The sequence below is a fragment of the Pseudophryne corroboree genome, chromosome 7, assembly GCF_028390025.1.
Source record: "Pseudophryne corroboree isolate aPseCor3 chromosome 7, aPseCor3.hap2, whole genome shotgun sequence".
NCBI lineage: Eukaryota > Metazoa > Chordata > Amphibia > Anura > Myobatrachidae > Pseudophryne > Pseudophryne corroboree.
In genome coordinates, this window is record NC_086450.1 from 80,070,835 (window position 1) to 80,091,344 (window position 20,510).

The 20,510-nt window shown below is 47.3% G+C and overlaps 1 protein-coding gene across 4 annotated transcripts in view; it reads left to right on the plus strand.

The window, feature by feature from the left end:
* The window catches only part of ZNF385B (zinc finger protein 385B), an 893,240-nt gene that overhangs the window by 618,263 nt on the left and 254,467 nt on the right, over positions 1 to 20,510 (plus strand). The window contains exon 1 of one of the 4 annotated variants that reach the window (XM_063933341.1): positions 19,623 to 19,802. The exons of the other annotated variants lie outside the window; for them this stretch is intronic. The gene's annotated coding sequence lies outside the window, so the exon portion shown is untranslated. Of the gene's footprint in view, positions 1 to 19,622; positions 19,803 to 20,510 lie in introns of those variants that run through there. 4 annotated transcript variants of the gene reach the window in all.

Genomic DNA, 20,510 nt, shown 5'->3' on the forward strand with positions numbered 1-20,510 from the left:
GGGCTTATCTGTAAATTAGGTTCAGTAATACATGACTAGAGACATTAGTATTTAAGACAGTGATGGACAACAGTGACTCTACATTCACGCGCATACCTGCAAGTCATTACTTGTGGCTGACAGCACCTTCCATCTTTATGACTCGTTGGCCCTTTTCTGCTGTGTTAAGGAGTTTTTTTCATGTATAGAAAAGCTAAAATAATGTTTAATAATACAGGCATAAGTGTATGTAAGTCTGGCATCAACCATGAACATGCACTGCGGATGCAGACAAGTACAGCTGTAGAGATTTGGACGGTTCAGCATAATCAAATACAGCACAGACCAATTTGACTAGTATTCATGGGAACCAATATATGATCTGCAGACCCTAAATTTCTGGTGGAGACTTATAGGCCCTACACACTGGCCGATTTGTTAGAAAGATATGAACGATCTCGTTCATAAATGAACGAGAACTCATTCATATCTTTCAGTGTGGAGGCTCCAGCGATGAACGATGAGCGGCCCCGCGCTCGTTCATCGCTGGTCCCCCGTCGGCTGTGCATGCAGGGAAATATGGACGATCTCGTCCATATTTGCCTGCACTTCAATGCAGCCGGGTGACGGGGGGAGTGAAGAAACTTCACTCCCCCCGTCACTGCCCCCCGCGCCGCCGGGTCGCTCGTCGGCCGTATCCGCCGTCGGGCAGCTCGGTGGCGGGTCGGCCAGTGTGTAGGGCCCATTACAGATACCTGGCAGATTCAAAATTCAGATCCAAATCGGTAGAATCTATGCAGAGTAAACCCCTAAATCACCTGCCACTGTTCAATTAAAACACCTCAAAATTGTTTTGGCTAATGTCGACCTCCAAATCTATGGTAGCTATACAATGTAGGCCTCCAAATACAGTATATGGTGGCTGCAATGCTGAATTCCAAATCTATTGTGGCTATACAATTCCATCCTCCAAATCTATGGTGGCTATACAATTCCAACCTCCAAATCTATGGTGGTTATACAATTCCAACCTCCAAATCTATGGTGGCTATACAATGCCAACCTCCAAATCTATGGTGGCTATACAATTCCAATCTCCAAATCTATGGTGGCTATACAATTCCAACCTCCAAATCTATGGTGGCTATACAATTTCAATCTCCATATCTATGGTGGCTATTCAATTTCAATCTCCAAATCTATGGTGGCTATACAATTTCAACCTCCAACTCTATGGTGGCTATACAATTCTTACCTCCAAATCTATGGAGGTTATACAATTCCAACCTCCAAATCTATGGTGGCTATACAATTCCAGCCTCCAAAACTATGGTGGTTATATGGTGGCTATACAATTCCGACCTCTAAATCTATTGTTGCTATACAATTCTATCCTCCAAATCTATGGTGGATATACAATTCCAACCACTAAGTCTGTGGTGGGTATACAATTCCAACCTCCAAATCTATGGTGACTATACAATTCCAACCTCCAAATCTGTGGTGGCTATACAATTCCAACCTCCAAATCTGTGGTGGCTATACAATTCTATCCTCCAAATCTATGGTGGCTATACAATTCTATGGTTGCTTTTGTTTCAGAGGTGGCATGATCATGCCTCCTTGATTTAGTCACACCCCCTCAGTATAATCCAGCACCCACAGATGTCTCAAGAGTCCTGGCATATCATTTATCTTTACTTGATTAATGTAGACACAGATAATTGTAATTTTTTGTACTCTTTGATATATGTTCAGGGTCGGACTGGCCCACAGGGGTACAGGGGAAACCACCGGTAGGCCCCACTGACTGAGGGCCCACCCCCTCCTCCAAGGAAGTTCCAGACTGTGCACTTGTATTATACATGGTAGATATGTTGCATTACACTGCACAAGACAATTGTGTATTTCAAGCCTCTGTGGAGGCTGGCCACACCCCTAAGTATGGGCCCCCTATCACTGCATTCCCCCGGTGGGCTCTTCATGCCCCAGTCCGACACTATATATGTTTGACTATTTAACTTGCTAGATATTATTTTTATTAATACCGAATATAGGTTACATTTTAATATATACTTCGAGGATCTTTCAGAGAGGCATTATAGCCTACACCATGTGGCAATTCTGGGGCTAATTCGGAGTCAGACGTACCTGCAATCACCTTTCTGTATGGCAGTGGCATTCTACTTTCTTATGCAAAAGCGAGAATCTGCTGCAGTGTGCAGAAAATCCATAAGGTGGAAGCCTGTCCCGCCTACTCAGTTTACATCTGCAGACGTAACTGTCATTATTAGTATCTGGATTTGCACTAGATCCATGCTAGGTGCAAAAGATCCATCAGAAACAGACGTCCTATCTCTGTCTCTCCGAATGCTATGATCAAGCATAAAAGTTGAATTACCCACCCATGAAACTCCCATAAAATTCCCATTACATGGGGCTGTCCCTTGGATCACATGGACGGAGCTCAGCACCCAACCAGAACTGGCCATATTGCAGAAAGTGTGGTTCTTCAACAGACAGATCAATCCGTTTGCAGCAGCAATCTCCCTCAGACAGTTTAAGTAGGTTCTGGCACAGTTAATTTCTTTCTTGCGCTGCGCAACCGAACCCTTTGGTCTTTAATGTTGGAAATATGTGTGTACAGGTTTGAGGATGTAGCAGAGTTTCTGTATACACCAGCGGATTCCTAACTACAAACAGCCCAGTTACTTAACCCGTGGGGTGGTTTTATCGAAGATAAAGCAGGTACAACTGTACTCACTGTATACACATTCGTATATGCAATGGAGTGTGGTGTTACTCAGCTCACCAACCGGTGACTGTATTTAGGTGCTTAACGGGAAGTGGTGCTGGATGCTGTAACAGCTGATAAATCAGCAGGTAATTGCAGGTCTCACTGGTGCTAAATAGAAGACTACTGTCTTCCACTATGATACTCTCATATAGAATCAGGATGGCTCTGCATATGCTCCGTAGTAGCCTCGGCACAGGGAATGAAGCGTTCCCGAAGAAGGCGCAGCAATATGGAGTTTGTGCAGTAGTGCACTTCACTTTCAGTAGTTAATATGGGATCCGGTTAGGATCCCGGCAGGCAGACGGCGGAATCTCAAATAGGTTCACCATCCAGGCACCTGAATCCCAACAGCCGGGATGCCTAACGAGCAGACACGGCCCGCAGGAGAGGTAAACTGTGGGGATAGGGGGGTTTAGGCTGCGCCCTGTGGAGTTCGATCTAGGGTGCTGGGAGGGGAGGTAAGGTAAGGTTTAGGCACCCCCCGGGGAGGGTTAGGGTTAGGTTGGGGGGAGGGCTAGGTTTAGGCTGGGGGAGGGGGGGTTAGACTGTGGGGAGGGTGGGTTAGGGGGCCAGGGGGGAAGGTAAGTATACTTACCATTCCCTGTCGGGATTCCGACCATCGGGATGCCGCGGTCAGTATTCATCCCAAATGCCAGCAGATTGAACCCAAGCTGTTATTATTACACCCCTGGATGTGAATTTACATTTTCAAAAATATTACTACAAAATTTTTTATTATTCTTAAAGGAAACCTACTGTATGTATGGCAACCAGGGGTTAACGTGAGGGAGAACGGGGTGGAACTGAGTTCCACCACCTGTAAGGGCAGGTGGAACTAGTTCCACCTCCTTCACAGCCCTGCACAGTAGTTCCAACAGAAAAGCCTGCCCCACCACCCTTGTCAATAGATGTTGCGGGCAGCGCAAGTGTCACTGATGAGCTGCAGCTACCTCCCCCTTCCCTAGGTCCTGGCGGCTCCATTGTCCTCTGCCTGGAGCCCCCCCTCCTGGTACTCACACATGCTGTGTCTGTCGGAGGGCATTCATCCCCTCCTCAGGTCACAGTGGCTTCTTTTTCTGGCACAGCATATGCAATGTCATGGCGTCACCACTGCTAAAGTGAAGAAGAGTCAAAGAGAAACAGGCTCTGTGCATGCTGAAGACAAGTTGAAATGGAGCTGGAGGGACACAGAGAGGTGGGGAATCTGCTGGAGGGACACAGGGCATGGACTTGACACGGTCAGTGATCTGCTGGAGTAACAGAGGCAGAGATGTATATAAGGGATACTGCTATGGGCATTATGTGTATAAGGGGCACTACTACTGTGGGCATTATGTTTATAAGCAGCACTTCTGTGGGCATTATGTGTATAAGTGGCACTACTGTGGGTGTAATGTTGAAGGGGCACTACTATTGTGGGCATTATGTGTAAGGAACACTACTACTGTGGATATTGTATATAAGGGACACTACTGAGTGATGTTATGTGAATCAGGGGCACTACTGTGTGTCATCACATGAATAAGGGGCACTACTACATGGTGTAATATGAATCAGGGGCACTACATGCGGTGAGATGTGAATAAGATTGTTCTACTGTGTGGCATAATTTGAATTGGGGGTACTATTGTGTGACCACACCCTTCCTTGTAAGACCACACTAATTTTTTTGCAACCAACAGGCTGTCAAAAACCCTAGCTTGCCTCCGCCTAATGGGAGGGGGTGGTAGGTGGTGGGGGAAATGAGTTTGACCACCTCTCCTGGATCACTATAAGCCCTGGTGCCAACTATTGAATTATACAAGTCAATTTGCAGGTTATTATTTCACTGACATCTCTCCCTACATACAGTACCTACAGATCATTGCTCTGTTCCATGTATTCCATGGAGGATATTTATAAAACAGATGCACTGGGAAAAATATCACAGCTAGCAATCACAGCCTGTCGTTTTGTTTCTAGCACAGCTCCATATATGAATGCAAATGTCTCAATGGTCGCTGTGGATTACAGCTTTTTTATTCATAAACGTTTCCGCTCGACAACCATATGAATAATTCTGTATTTTGCATTTTGCAGCACGTTCCATAATTTAAAAGACCCCTAATCACTTTATCACAACGGCAGACTTCCCGAGTAACTGCATTTCCTAAGTGAACTCTTGCTGTGGACTTCTGCCTCCCTCTCATCTGTGAGTTCTTCCAGTTCTTAGAGAGTGTTATCTCACGGGAGTTATTAAAGATGTTATCCCTGTGTCTTAAAAGATCTGCGCCATCGAAATGTACTTACATATAAATCCGTAAACAGCTTTTCAACTTTTAGACAACTTTAGCTTATTGGTTTGTACACGCCTTGATACGACCTTTACTTATTATCACATTTTCTGTAGAAAAAAAGATTATTGAATCAGTGAGCGGGAGATGTACTAAGGCTTGGAGAGTGATAAAGTGGAGAGAGATTAGGGGGATTATGTACTAAGACTTGGACAGAGATAAAGGGGACAGAAATAAATGCCTTAGGGGGTCATTCAGATCTGATCACTGCTGTGCGTTTTCACACATCGGGCGATCAGGTCATAACTGCGCATGCACCGCAATGCACATGCGTTTCAGACTCCTACAACAGGCATCGCTAGTCAGCGTCAGGATGGTGCGAAAAATCTGATCGCACGGGCATTCGAAAGGTGATTGACAGGAAGAGGCCACTTGTGGGTGGCAACTGAGCGTTTACAGGGAGTGTCCGGAAAAACGCAGGCGTTAGCTCCGGTCCAGATCAGCCCATTCTCATCACATTGGAAGAGTAAGTCCTTGGTTGCGCAGAGACTGCACAATTGTACGTTGAATTTACACCCCCCGTGGAGGCGGCGACTATCTGATCAAAGGACAGCAAAATGAGCAGCCCAGCAATAAGATGTGATTTACCCCCATAGTCAGCTCGCATCGGTTATGCAATGCAATTGCATCTGGACGTTTTTTTGCCCAGTGCGCACACGCAGGGTCCGTTCTGCGCGTGCGCGTGCCATCCAATGCGATCAAAGGTGGCAACGCAGCATTGTTGGGAAGGCGACGGGTGGGCTCGGGAGGCCGCGTGACCTTACATACGGACACTACACCAAAGAAAATGGTGATGGCCCGACTGCCTTTACAGCCAGGCTGCACAGGCAGGAAGGCTTCCCTTATTTGAATTGCAATTGCATTACTAGCCACTATTAGCATGCTAGGTGGCCTTGCCCTGTGCTGGGCGACCCCAAGTATGCGATCGCATGCAGTTGCAGTTTTGCTAATTTAGTAAAACTGCAACTGATGCTGAATAAGGTCCAAAGTAACAATCAATCAGCTCCTAACTGTTATTCTTCAAACACAGCCTGTAACATGGTACTTAGGAGCTGATTGGCTGGGAATTTATCTCCGGCCACTTTCGCTTTAATTAGGCTTAGTACCAGTGGCGCCAAGAGAGAGGGGAGAAGGTACTAATTACCCAGGCCCAGGTCTGGGGCCACTGGAGGGAGCGCAACTATGCTCCTTCCTATATAAGCATGGTGCACACTGCTACAATGGGGTGTGTTTGCACCTACCCTTTATGTCTGGGCCCCTACAGAAGCCAGTGTGGTTGTAATGTGTACCAGCTCCCCCACATCCCCTTGACACCCCAGAGAACAATGCATATTTGCTGACTTTGTAGGAATGCCTTTGAGTAATTTGGAGAGGGAGGTCTCATGGATCTGCAGTTTGCAGCATTTTGCAACGTAAGCCTGGGCCACGATGACATGTATACTCTCCCAGGATCTCAGGAGTGTCCTGTAAATTATGGGAGAGTAAACAAGTATGGTACAATGATAACTATTGCTGGGGCATAGTTATTCCTGAGGGATGTAGTTATGTGTCTGGCGGTCAGGAGGCCGCCAGGCACAATACCTCCCCCTACATCCCACCCCCTCACAATACCTACAGTCGGCATGCCAACCAACAGGGACTATTCCCACTCGTAGGTGTCCGCGACACCCATTGAAGAGAATAGAACCCGTGGCGACCTGTGAACCGCCTGTCACGCAGTCGAGGGCACTGAGGAGAGGACTTAAAGTACTAGTGAGAGATATTCAGAAGGAACATTTTCTAGACAATCGGGCCAAGATGAGAAGTTGGATAGAGTCTCATTTTATTGTCAATTATATTAGAGCAATTTTGGGGTAACTGCTGCTGATTCTGAATATGACATCGGTTAACTGTAGCTTGTCTGTCAAATTTGAGACACACGGACGTAGGGATGGCTATCCATCGATGGTACTATTGATGGATAACCCATGATGATAGAAAAAACATCTGTAAGGGAACCATCAATGGTTTTACCTCTCGATGGTCACCCCTGCATTAATGTTAAATGAGCTGTGGGCCAATCAGAGCATGGGGACGGTCTTCGTGAGTGTCATGGTGCAGAGCTAAGCACCGTGTCCCGACAGTTGGAGGAAAAACATAAAAAAAATGTTTTTTAGTAGCTCTCATCCATCAATGGCGGGAAACCATTTGTTTCTCCCCCATTGATGGTAAAAGTGTTCACCTCAAATCATCGATGGTTGATGGCCATTCCTACACTGATGAGAAACAAGAAAAACACAATAGACAACGCAAAGTACTCAACTGCAAACTGTCAGTGGACGATCACTTATATATGGAGGGGGGATATTCTAGAATATTCGTGTCTCAACTTCTAGAATGTTCCCGTAGATTTCCATATGACCGCATTATGGCTAAGCTCCCTATTGATTGAGAGTATCCATTATCTCAATAACTAGAGACCATTTAAGAAATAATCTTTCATTAAATCAGCAACCCCAAAATACCCTAAATTCATCCAAATATCCTTGGCAACTAAACAACATTTATTTTTTGTTGGGCTGTGTTATCACTAGAGGAAATCACTGAGATGTCACTGAAACGTGAATTGTTATTTATGGGAGATTATATAATATTACTGATATGGACTAGGATTTGTAAATTGCTGTATTAGCCAAGTGTACTGATATTGTGTATTGTTTGTGTGCACGTAGTTATGGATACAACATGCAGGAAGCAATCCTAGATTTATTTCTGACAATATGACAGTTGTTTGGTAGGTGAGTACTTTGGGCCAAATGTAACAAGGGTCCCCATTTGTAAAAGGGCAGATTTTTCTGACATATAAAGTGGAGATTTTATCATTTATTTAAAAGGCAAAACCAGCTTGTTATAAGTGCTTTGCTTTTCAGGTAAGGTAAAATACAATGCTGTGATAGGGCACAGTGTACCCTGTGCTGACCCCTAAACCCATGATATTATGTAATTTTGCCTAGAGGGTGGCGCCACCGGCTGTGGGAAGAAGAGCTCCACAGGCTGCAGGGTGCCTGCCAAGGAGATGGCCAGGAGGCTCTGGAGTACCTCTACTGGCTGCAGGGTGCTTGCCAAGGAGATGCTCCAGGAGGCTCTGGAGTACCTCTACTGGCTGCAGGGTGCTTGCCAAGGAGATGCTCCAGGAGGCTCTGGAGTACCTCTACTGGCTGCAGGGTGCTTGCCAAGGAGATGCTCCAGGAGACTCTGGAGTACCTCTACTGGCTGCAGGGTGCCTGCCAAGGAGATGCTCCAGGAGGCTCTGGAGTACCTCTACTGGCTGCAGGGTGCCTGCCAAGGATATGCTCCAGGAGGCTCTGGAGTACCTCTACTGGCTGCAGGGTGCCTGCCAAGGAGATGCTCCAGGAGGCTTTGCAGTAGCTCTACTGGCTGCAGGGTGTCGCAGCAGGCACCTACAAGCCAAATGCAGGTGCTGTGGAGCAGCAACCAACCCTGAACCTCGTGCGACAGCACACCTGTAGATACAGCCCTGGTAAAACACACCTAGGGGCTTATGTAATAGCCTTCAAGATGCAGTCTGTGTGGGAATTCCTGTGAGTACAGATGCTCCTCATTTAATGAGTTCCATTCCTACGACTAAGGGCCTCATTCAGATCTGATCGCAACAGCAAATTTGTTAGCTAATGGGCAAAACCATGTGCACTGCAGGGGGGGGGGCAGATATAATGTGCAGAGAGAGTTAGATTTGGGTGGGTTATATTGTTTCTGTGCAGGGTAAATACTGGCTGCTTTATTTTTACACTGCAATTTAGATTTCAGTTTGAACACACCCCATCCAAATCTAACGAGCACACCCCATCCAAATCTAACTCTCTCTGCACATGTTATATCTGCCCCCCCCCCCCCCCCTGCAGTGCACATGGTTTTGCCCATTCGCTAACAAATTTGCTGCTGCGAGCAGATCCGAATTAAGGGGGTCATTCCGAGTTGATCGTAGCTGTGCTACATTTATAACAGCTACTATCATCTTCCCTGACATGTGGGGGGACGCCCAGCACTGGGCTAGTCCGCCCCACATGTCAGTCCGCCCCCCCCCCCCCCTTGCACAAATACAAAAGCTCCTGCGGCTGGCCGGGAGTTGATCGTCGCTGTCACTGGCCGCAGCGGCTGCGTGAGATGTCACGCAGCTGCCGCGGCCCGCCCCCCATCGGTCCGGCCACGCCCCCTAAACAGCGGCTTAATGCCGCCGTCCAGCCCCCTCCCGCCCTGTGACCGCCTCTGCCTGTCAGTCAGGCAGAGGCAATCGATACTGCGCAATTCTGACCCGAATGACCCCCTAGGCCCTAGGTCGTTAAACGAATTGGTTGTTAAGCGAGGAGACAATACTTAATACAGATAATCGTTTTTATTTATTCTGAATAAACAAAATGTTTAAATGAAATTTCAACTTGATGAGTTTGTTTTACTTTGCATAACTCTTATGTAATGTACAGTATTACAGAACATAAACGTATAGTCATTGAAAATTATAAAAATGATTAAAGTTCCATTTCCAGCTGGTCAAAGAGCTGGTTGTAAGTTCGAGCAGTTGTTAAGCAGGTAGGTTGTTAATAGAGATGAGCGGGTTCGGTTCTCTAAGAACCAAACCCCCCTGAACTTCACTACCTGAGCCCGGATGCAAGCCCGGCTCGGGTTTTCCCACCTGACTCAGAAACCAGAAGAGGCAAAACGTCAGCATCCTGCTGTCGGATTCTCGCGGGTTTTGGATTCCATATAAGGAGCCGTGCGTCGCCGCCATTTTCACTCCGGCATTGGAGAGTATAGCGAGGGGACGTGTCTCCGTCCTCAGTATCTGTGCGGGAGGGAAAGTGGGGTGGCGATTCCAGTGCTGTCTTGTGCTGCTCAGTCCAGTGTAGTTTCTTATGCTGCATCAGTCCAGTCACAGTGGGGATGTTCTCTGCTGCCATATGTCCAGTGCTGCTGTATAAGTCCAGTCCAGTGGTTCTGTGTTGTGCTGCATCAGTCCAGTGGTAGTGTCCCTGTGCTGCCGTATAAGTCCAGTGGTACTGCCATATAAGTCCAGTGGTACTGCCGTGTATGTCCAGTGATACTGCCGTATAAATCCAGTCCAGTGGTACTGCCATATTTGTCTAGTGATACTGCTGTATTTGTCCAGTGGTACTGCCGTATAAATACAGTGGTACTGCCGTACAAATCCAGTCCAGTGATACTGCCGTATATGTCCAGTGATACTGCCGTATAAATCCAGTCCAGTGATACTGCTGTATAAGTCCAGTGATACTGCCATATAAATCCAGTGATACTGCTGTATATGTCCAGTGGTACTGCCATATAATTCCAGTGATACTGCCGTATATGTCCAGTGGTACTGCCGTATAAATCCAGTACAGTGATACTGATGTATAAGTCCAGTGATACTACCATATAAATCCAGTGATACTGCTGTATATGTACAGTGGTACTGCCATATAATTCCAGTGATACTGCCGTATATGTTCAGTGGTATTGCCGTATAAATCCAGTGGAACTGGCGTATAAATTCAGTCCCGTGATACTGCCGAATAAATCCAGTGATACTGCCATATAAATCCAGTGATGCTGTCGTATATGTCCATTGGTACTGCCGTATAATTCCAGTGATATTGACGTATATGTCCAGTGGTACTGCCATCTAAATCCAGTGGTACTGGCGTATAAATCCAGACCAGTGATACTGCAGTATAAGTCCAGTGATACTGCTGTATAAATCCAGTGATACTGCCGTATATGTCCAGTGGTACTGCCATATTATTCCAGTGATACTGCCATATATGTCCAATGGTACTGCCGTATAAATACAGTGGTACTGGCATATAAATCCAGTCCTGTGATACTTCCGTATAAATCCAGTGATACTGCCGTATATGTCCAGTGGTACTGCCATATTATTCCAGTGATACTGCCGTATATGTCCAGTGGTACTGCCATATTCCAGTGATACTGCCGTATAAATACAGTGGTACTGGCGTATAAATCCAGTCTAGTGATACTGCTGTATATGTCCAGTGGTACTGCCGTATATAAATCCAGTGGTACTGGCGTATAAATCCAGTCCAGTGATACTGCCGTATATGTCCAGTGGTACTGCCATATAAATGAAGTGGTACTGGCGTATAAATCCAGTCCAGTAATACTACTGTATAAGACCAGTGATATTGCCGTATAAATCCAGTGATACTGCTGTATAAGTCCAGTGGTACTTCCATATAATTCCAGTAATACTGCCGTATATACCCAGTGGTACTGCCGTATATGTTCAGTGGTGCTGTCCTGTGCTGTATATTATTTACTCCAAATAAAGGGGTTATTAATATTTCTCTGACGTCCTAGTGGATGCTGGGAACTCCGTAAGGACCATGGGGAATAGCGGGCTCCGAAGAAGGCTGGGCACTCTAGAAAGATTTATGACTACCTGGTGTGCACTGGCTCCTCCCACTATGACCCTCCTCCAAGCCTCAGTTAGATTTTGTGCCCGGCCGAGGTTGGATGCACACTAGGGGCTCTCCTGAGCCCTTAGAAAGAAAGTATAGATTTAGGTTTTTTATTTTCAGTGAGACCTGCTGGCAACAGGCTCACTGCAGCGAGGGACTAAGGGGAGAAGAAGCGAACTCGCCTGCTTGCAGCCGGATTGGGCTTCTTAGGCTACTGGACACCATTAGCTCCAGAGGGATCGACCGCAGGCCCAGTCCTTGGTGTTCGGTCCCGGAGCCGCGTCGCCGTCCCCCTTACAGAGCCAGAAGCAAGAAGAGGTCCGGAAAAACGGCGGCAGAAGACATCAGTCTTCACCAAGGTAGCGCACAGCACTGCAGCTGTGCGCCATTGCTCCTCATACACACTTCATACTCCGGTCACTGAGGGTGCAGGGCGCTGGGGGGGGGGGGGGGCGCCCTGAGAAGCAATAATAACACCTTGGCTGGCAAAAATTCCACAATATATAGTCCCAGAGGCTATATATGTGGAAAATACCCCTGCCAGAATATGGAAAAAAGCGGGAGAATAGTCCGTGGAAAAGGGGTGGAGCTATCTCTCACAGCACACTGGCGCCATTTCTCCTTCACAGATCCGCTGGAAGGAAACTCCCTGGCTCTCCCCTGCAGTCTAAGAGAGGGGGGGCACTAAATTTAGGCGCAGTATATAATATATAGAAAAAGCAGCTATAGGGGACATAACTCAGTTAGTCCCTGCATTATATAGCGCTCTGGTGTGTGCTGGCATACTCTCACTCTGTCCCCCCAAAGGGCTTTTGTGGGTCCTGTCCTCATTCGGAGCATTCCTTGTGTGTGTGCGGTGTGTCGGTACGGCTGTGTCGACATGTTTGATGAGGATAATGATGTGGAGGCGGAGCAGATGCCTTTAGAAGGGATGTCACCCCCTGCGGGGCAGACACCTGAGTGGATGAGCTTATGGAAAGTAATGAGTGCACGTATAGACTCCTTACATAAGAAAATTGACGACATGCCAAATGTGGGACAGCCGACTTCTCAGCTCGTGCCTGCCCAGGCGTCGCATGGGTCGTCAGGGGCTCTAAAACGCCCGCTACCGCAAGCAGACCCAGATGTCGACACTTATACTGACACCAGTGTCGACGACGATGAGTCTAACCTGATGCCCACTAAGGCCATTCACTGCATGATTGAGGCAATGAAAGAGGTGTTACACATTTCTGATATAACTACAGGTACCACTAAAAAGGGTATTATGTTTGGGGAGAAAAAACTACCCGTAGTTTTTCCCCCATCAGATGAATTAAATGAAGTGTGTGAAGAAGCGTGGGCTTTCCCTGATAAAAAATTGGTAATTCCTAAGAAGGTACTAATGGCGTTCCCTTTCCCACCAGAGGATAGGTCACGTTGGGAAACACCCCCCAGGGTGGATAAAGCGCTCACACGTTTGTCTAAAAAGGTGGCACTACCGTCTCCGGATACGGCCGCCCTCAAGGAACCTGCTGATAGAAAGCAGGAGGCGATCCTGAAGTCTGTATATACACACTCAGGCATTATACTTAGGCCAGCTATTGCGTCAGCTTGGATGTACAGTGCTGCCGCTGCGTGGTCAGATAAACTGTCAGAAAATATTGACACATTAGACAGAGACACGATCCTGTTAACCATAGACCATATAAAAGACTCAGTCTTATATATGAGAGATGCACAGAGGGAAATCTGCCGACTGGCATCTAAAGTAAGTGCATTGTCCATTTCTGCTAGGAGAGGCTTATGGACTCGCCAGTGGACAGGAGATGCAGATTCTAAAATGGAAGTGTTGCCATATAAGGGTGAGGAATTATTTGGGGATGGTCTCTCGGACCTAGTTTCCACAGCAACGTCTGGGAAGTCAGCATTTTTACCCCATGTCCCCTCACAGCCTAAGAAGGCGCCGTTTTATCAGGTTCAGTCCTTTCGGACCCAGAAAAACAGGCGTGGAAAAGGCGGGTCCTTTCTGTCCAAAGGCAGAGGTAGGGGAAAAAGGCTGCAACAAACAGCAGGTTCCCAGGAGCAAAAGTCCTCCCCCGCTTCTTCTTCCAAGTCCGCCGCATGACGGTGGGGCTCCACAGGCGGAGCCAGGTACGGTGGGGGGTCGCCTCAAGAATTTCAGCGATCAGTGGGCTCGCTCACAGGTGGATCCCTGGATCCTGCAAATAGTATCTCAGGGGTACAAACTGGAATTCGAGGCGTCCCCTCCCCACCGGTTCCTAAAATCTGCCTTGCCGATTGCTCCCTCAGACAGGGAGGCGGTGCTAGCGGCAATTCACAAGCTGTATTCCCAGCAGGTGATAATCAAGGTACCCCTACTTCAACAAGGCCGGGGTTATTATTCCACACTATTTGTGGTACCGAAACCGGACGGTTCGGTGAGACCCATTTTAAATTTAAAATCCTTGAACACGTACATAAAAAAATTCAAGTTCAAGATGGAATCGCTCAGGGCGGTTATTGCAAGCCTGGACGAGGGGGATTACATGGTATCCCTGGACATCAAGGATGCTTACTTGCATGTCCCCATTTACCATCCTCACCAGGAGTACCTCAGATTTGTGGTACAGGATTGCCATTACCAATTCCAGACGCTGCCGTTTGGCCTGTCCACGGCACCGAGGGTATTTACCAAGGTTATGGCGGAAATGATGATACTCCTTCGAAAAAAGGGAGTTTTAATTATCCCGTACTTGGACGATCTCCTAATAAAAGCGAGGTCCAAGGAACAGTTGTTGGTGGGAGTAGCACTATCTCAGGAGGTGCTGCACCAGCACGGCTGGATTCTGAATATCCCAAAGCCACAGCTGGTTCCGACGACACGGCTACTGTTCCTGGGTATGATTCTGGATACAGTCCAGAAGAAAGTGTTTCTCCCGGAGGAGAAAGCCAGGGAGTTGTCATCTCTAGTCAGAGACCTCCTGAAACCAAAACAGGTATCAGTGCATCGCTGCACACGGGTCCTGGGAAAGATGGTGGCTTCTTACGAAGCAATTCCCTTCGGCAGGTTCCATGCCAGAATCTTTCAGTGGGACCTGTTGGACCAGTGGTCCGGATCGCATCTTCAGATGCATCGCTTGATAACCCTGTCTCCAAGAACCAGGGTGTCTCTACTGTGGTGGCTGCAGAGTGCCCATCTTCTAGAGGGCCGCAGGTTCGGCATACAGGACTGGGTCCTGGTGACCACGATGCCAGCCTTCGAGGCTGGGGGGCAGTCATACAGGGAAGAAACTTCCAAGGACTATGGTCGAGTCAGGAGACTTCCCTTCACATAAATATTCTGGAACTAAGGGCCATCTACAATGCCCTAAGTCAAGCAAGATCCCTGCTCCTACACCAGCCGGTGCTGATCCAGTCAGACAACATCACGGCAGTCGCCCATGTAAATCGACAGGGCGGCACAAGAAGCAGGATGGCGATGGCAGAAGCCACAAGAATTCTCCGATGGGCGGAGAATCATGTACTAGCACTGTCAGCAGTGTTCATTCCGGGAGTGGACAACTGGGAAGCAGACTTCCTCAGCAGACATGACCTCCACCCGGGAGAGTGGGGACTTCACCCAGAAGTCTTCCAGATGCTGGTAAACCGTTGGGAAAATCCACAGGTGGACATGATGGCGTCCCGTCTCAACAAAAAGTTAAAAAGATATTGCGCCAGGTCAAGGGACCCTCAGGCGATAGCTGTGGACGCTCTAGTGACACCGTGGGTGTACCAGTCGGTTTATGTGTTCCCTCCTCTGCCTCTCATTCCAAAGGTATTGAGAATAATAAGAAAGCGAGGAGTAAACACAATTCTCGTGGTTCCGGATTGGCCAAGACGAGCGTGGTACCCGGAACTTCAAGAGATGCTCTCAGAGGACCTGTGGCCTCTACCGCTCAGACAGGACCTGTTACAGCAGGGGCCCTGTCTGTTCCAAGACTTACCGCGGCTGCGATTGACGGCATGGCGGTTGAACACCGGATCCTAAAGGAAAAGGGTATTCCGGAAGAAGTCATTCCTACGCTTATTAAGGCCAGGAAAGATGTTACGGCAACGCATTATCACCGCATATGGCGGAAATATGTTGCATGGTGCGAGGCCAATAAGGCCCCAACAGAGGAATTTCAACTAGGTCGATTTCTGCATTTCCTGCAAGCAGGAGTGGATATGGGCCTAAAACTAGGCTCCATTAAAGTGCAGATCTCGGCTCTGTCGATTTTCTTTCAAAAAGAACTAGCTTCAGTACCTGAAGTTCAGACATTTGTGAAAGGAGTGCTGCATATTCAGCCCCCATTTGTGCCTCCTGTGGCACCTTGGGATCTCAACGTGATGTTGAGTTTCTTAAAATCACATTGGTTTGAGCCACTAAAAACCGTGGATCTGAAATATCTCACGTGGAAAGTGGTCATGTTATTAGCCTTGGCTTCAGCCAGGCGAGTGTCAGAATTGGCGGCTTTATCATGTAAAAGCCCTTATCTGATTTTCCATATGGATAGGGCAGAGTTGAGGACTCGTCCCCAATTTCTCCCTAAGGTGGTGTCAGCATTTCACCTGAACCAGCCTATTGTGGTGCCGGCGGCTACTAGTGAATTGGAGGACTCCAAGTTGCTAGACGTTGTCAGGGCCCTGAAAATATATGTTTCCAGGACGGCTGGAGTCAGAAAATCTGACTCGCTGTTTATCCTGTATGCACCCAACAAGCTGGGTGCTCCTGCTTCTAAGCAGTCTATTGCTCGCTGGATTTGTAGTACAATTCAGCTTGCACATTCTGTGGCAGGCATACCACAGCCAAAATCTGTAAATGCCCATTCCACAAGGAAGGTGGGCTCATCTTGGGCGGCTGCCCGAGGGGTCTCGGCTTTACAACTTTGCCGAGCAGCTACTTGGTCAGGGGCAAACACGTTTGCAAAATTCTACAAAATTGATACCCTGGCTGAGGAGGACCTGGAGTTCTCTCATTCGGTGCTACAGAGTCATCCGCACTCTCCCGCCCGTTTGGGAGCTTTGGTATAATCCCCATGGTCCTTACGGAGTTCCCAGCATCCACTAGGACGTCAGAGAAAATAAGAATTTACTCACCGGTAATTCTATTTCTCGTAGTCCGTAGTGGATGCTGGGCGCCCATCCCAAGTGCAGATTGTCTGCAATACTTGTAAATAGTTATTGTTAACTAAGGGGTTATTGTTGAGCCATCTGTTGAGAGGCTCAGTTGTTTTTCATACTGTCAAACTGGGTATAGTATCACGAGTTATACGGTGTGATTGGTGTGGCTGGTAAGAGTCTTACCCGGGATTCTAAATCCTTCCTTATTATGTCAGCTCGTCCGGGCACAGTGTCCTAACTGAGGCTTGGAGGAGGGTCATAGTGGGAGGAGCCAGTGCACACCAGGTAGTCATAAATCTTTCTAGAGTGCCCAGCCTCCTTCGGAGCCCGCTATTCCCCATGGTCCTTACGGAGTTCCCAGCATCCACTACGGACTACGAGAAATAGAATTACCGGTGAGTAAATTCTTATTTTAATCCAAATAATTTTTACAGGGTTTGCTCTGTGTGGTGTAGAGGTACACTCTCCTTTGCTGCAATTTGTTATATAACTCCAGAAAAATAATGGAGAACAAAAATTTGAAGGATAAAATAGGTAAAGATCAAGAACCACTTCCTCCTACTACTGTTGCTGCTGCTGTTGTTGCTGCTGGGAGTCGATCATCATCCTAGAGGGGAAGTCGGAAGACCACTTGTACTACTTCAACTAAGCAATTGACTGTCCAACATTCCTTTGCGAGGAAGATGAAATAAGACAGCAGTCATCCTGTTGCAAAACGGATAACTGAGGCCTTGACAGTTATGTTGGTGTTAGACGTGCGTCCGGTATCCACCATTAGTGCAGTGGGACTGCAGTGCCAACCCTAGATAGGCCAGGTGTTTGTGCCGCACACTTGTGTCGCTTAGCGTAGTCAAACAGCTACCTCGGTGCAACTTTTAGGCCTAAAAACAATATTGTGAGGTGTGAGGTGTTCAGAATAGAATGGAAATGAGTGGAAATTAATGTTATTGAGGTTAATAATACCGTAGGATCAAAATTACCCCCAAATTCTGTGATTTTAGCTGTTTTTATGTTTTTTTTCAAAAATCACCCATATCCAAAACCAAAATACGAAAGGGAGGTTTTGGCAAAACCAATCCACATCCAAAATACGAGTGGGGATCCAGAACCAAAACCAAAACACGAAAAGTGCCCGCCGCACATCTCTAGTTGTTAAGTGAGGAGCATCTGTATGCCGTGATTTTAAAGTGGCAATCATTTACAAGGCAAAACCAGGTTGGTTGCTGCTTTAAAAAAACAGGCATACTCGCCAGAAAACCCGCACAGCCTGCATCGCTCAGGCTATCACATAAGGCCTCTAGATTTCTATGACCTCATACAATCAATTTGTTATAAAAAGCACCAAATATACTTAAAACAGTAGAGGATCTTGCTACGGGCACGCAGGATTTTAGCCCGGGGCGCCGCCTTCCGGGGGGCACCACTACCGTCCGGAGGGCGCCGCCGCCATGGCAAGATACGCTACTGGTGCCCCCCGGTGCTTGGTAGATGCGGTGCGCGATGAAGTCATCGCACACCGCACTGCATTGTGGGAGCGGCACATAGACGCTAGGGGTCATAATTGACCTCTAGTGTCTGTGCGGTGCTATGGGAGAGACGTCATGACGTCTCTCCCATAGATCAGAGGAGCGGCCCCGGCGTCCGGAGACGGAGGGCAGCAGCGGTCAGGAAGCAGGAGCGGGGATTTGTAAGTATTCATTTATTTTTCTTTAGTTTTATATTTTTTAAGCGGCGCAACTACGGGGCACAACTCTACAGGGGGCACGGTGCAACTAGGGGGCACAACTCTATTGGGGGCACAGTACTGGGGGCACAACTCTACTGAGGGCACGACTCTACAGGGGGCATAACTGACCATGCCCCTTCTCCGTGAAGCCACGCCCCTATTTTTTCGCCCAGGTCGCCACAAAGTCTAGATCCGGCGCTGACTTAAGAATATATAATTTTTCATACCACCTAAAGGCACTTACAAATACGTTTGGTTTCTACAACGCCATGTTTTGTCTTTTTAAACGTAGCCCTATGCATAAAATTAAATATTTACGCCACATTACTATTTATCACATTCCCCTAAATTAACAATAGTTTGGGAAGGAAAATAAACAAAAGAATTGAATGTAAAGTTATTTGCTTCTGTATTGTCTCAGTGATCAAGTTACATCAACACATCCTACTCTGCTGTACAAACATAGGCCCTCATTCCGAGTTGTTCGCTCGGTATTTTTCATCGCATCGCAGTGAGAATTCTCTTAGTGCGCATGCGTAATGTTCGCACTGCGCATGCGTCAAGTAACTTTACTAAGAAGAAAGTAATTTTACTCACGGCTTTTTCGTCGCTCCGGAGAACGCATTGTGATTGACAGGAAATGGGTGTTACTGGGCGGATGTACGGCGTTTTAGGGGCGTGTGGCAGGAAACGCTACCGTTTCCGGAAAAAACGCAGGCGTGTCTGGAGAAACGGTGGGAGTGCTTGGGCGAACGCTGGGTGTGTTTATGACGTCAGCCGGGACCGAAAAGCACTGAATTGATCGCACAGGCAGAGTAAGTCTGGAGTTACTCAGAAACTGCTAACTCGGTTTTGATCGCAATATTGCGAATACATCGGTCGCACATTTAAGATGTTTAGATTCACTCCCAGTAGGCGGCGGCTTAGCGTGTGTAACTCTGCTATAATCGCCTTGCGAGCGAACAACTCGGAATGAGGGCCATAGAGTAATCTACCTGAGTGTCAGACATATTTAAATGTTAATGTCGCACCTGCCTGAATTCTAATAATGGCCAAACTCCGCTCAGCTCCCATGTTTGGATAACATCATCGTCTGCTTAGATGGGAATCTTACACTATAACCCCTGGAGACTTCCAGAGAGCACTGTGTGTGTGGCTATGCCCTTGTTATATCGGCTCACACAGGCAAGTGTGACATTGGCCATGATCTGTACTACTGCCCCCACCACCTGACAATTACCAGTGGATTATTATCTCTACAACACAAGAGATTTGTCACAAGGTTCTTCGCTGCTGCACGGACGCTCATTTCTTCATGCTGAATGGTTTTCCTGCTGAAGTAAATACCTTGAAAAGTGTTTCAGGTACTTGAGGGAAAATGTCGGTGTGTGTTGTATCAGTGTGAAATGTGTTGTGACATAGAAACTGCAAATTTGGTTGCAGAGAAGAACCCGCAGGTCCCTACGGTCTGTCTTAATTTTGTGCATGCGCATTTTATCTGGGGTTGCGTTTCTTTGTTTTTTCTTATATATCAGTGTTACTAAGATATTTGTCCCATGCATTCTTGTGTTTCTTTACTGTATGAGTCCCCAGCACAGCTGCTTGCAGACTGTACTGTACCATGCGTGTATCATCCTGCAAGTGTGCTGTCTATAGAATTACATAGAGCAGGTCAGAGAACATTTGAGTAAACACTACGACTAATAATAGAAGCTGTGTATGGATTTTTCATTCATTCAACGTATCAGTGATGGCTTATGTCAAAGATTCCCAAACGCCATCCTCAGTTCACCCTGACGGTCCAAATTTTAAGGATATCTATGCCAGGGCACAGGTGATTTAAACTATACTTTAGTTAATTTGATTAAACCATGGATATTCTTAACTCCTGCACTGTAAAGCTGGGTACACACTGGCCGATATATCGGCTGTTCAATTGAACAGCCGATATATTGCGGGTCCGTCGGCCAGTGTGTACCAGCGATATGTATGTGAACGCCGTTGTTCACAGACATATCGCGTCAGCCATGCAGCACAGGCAATGATAGAATATATCGACAGATACACCGATG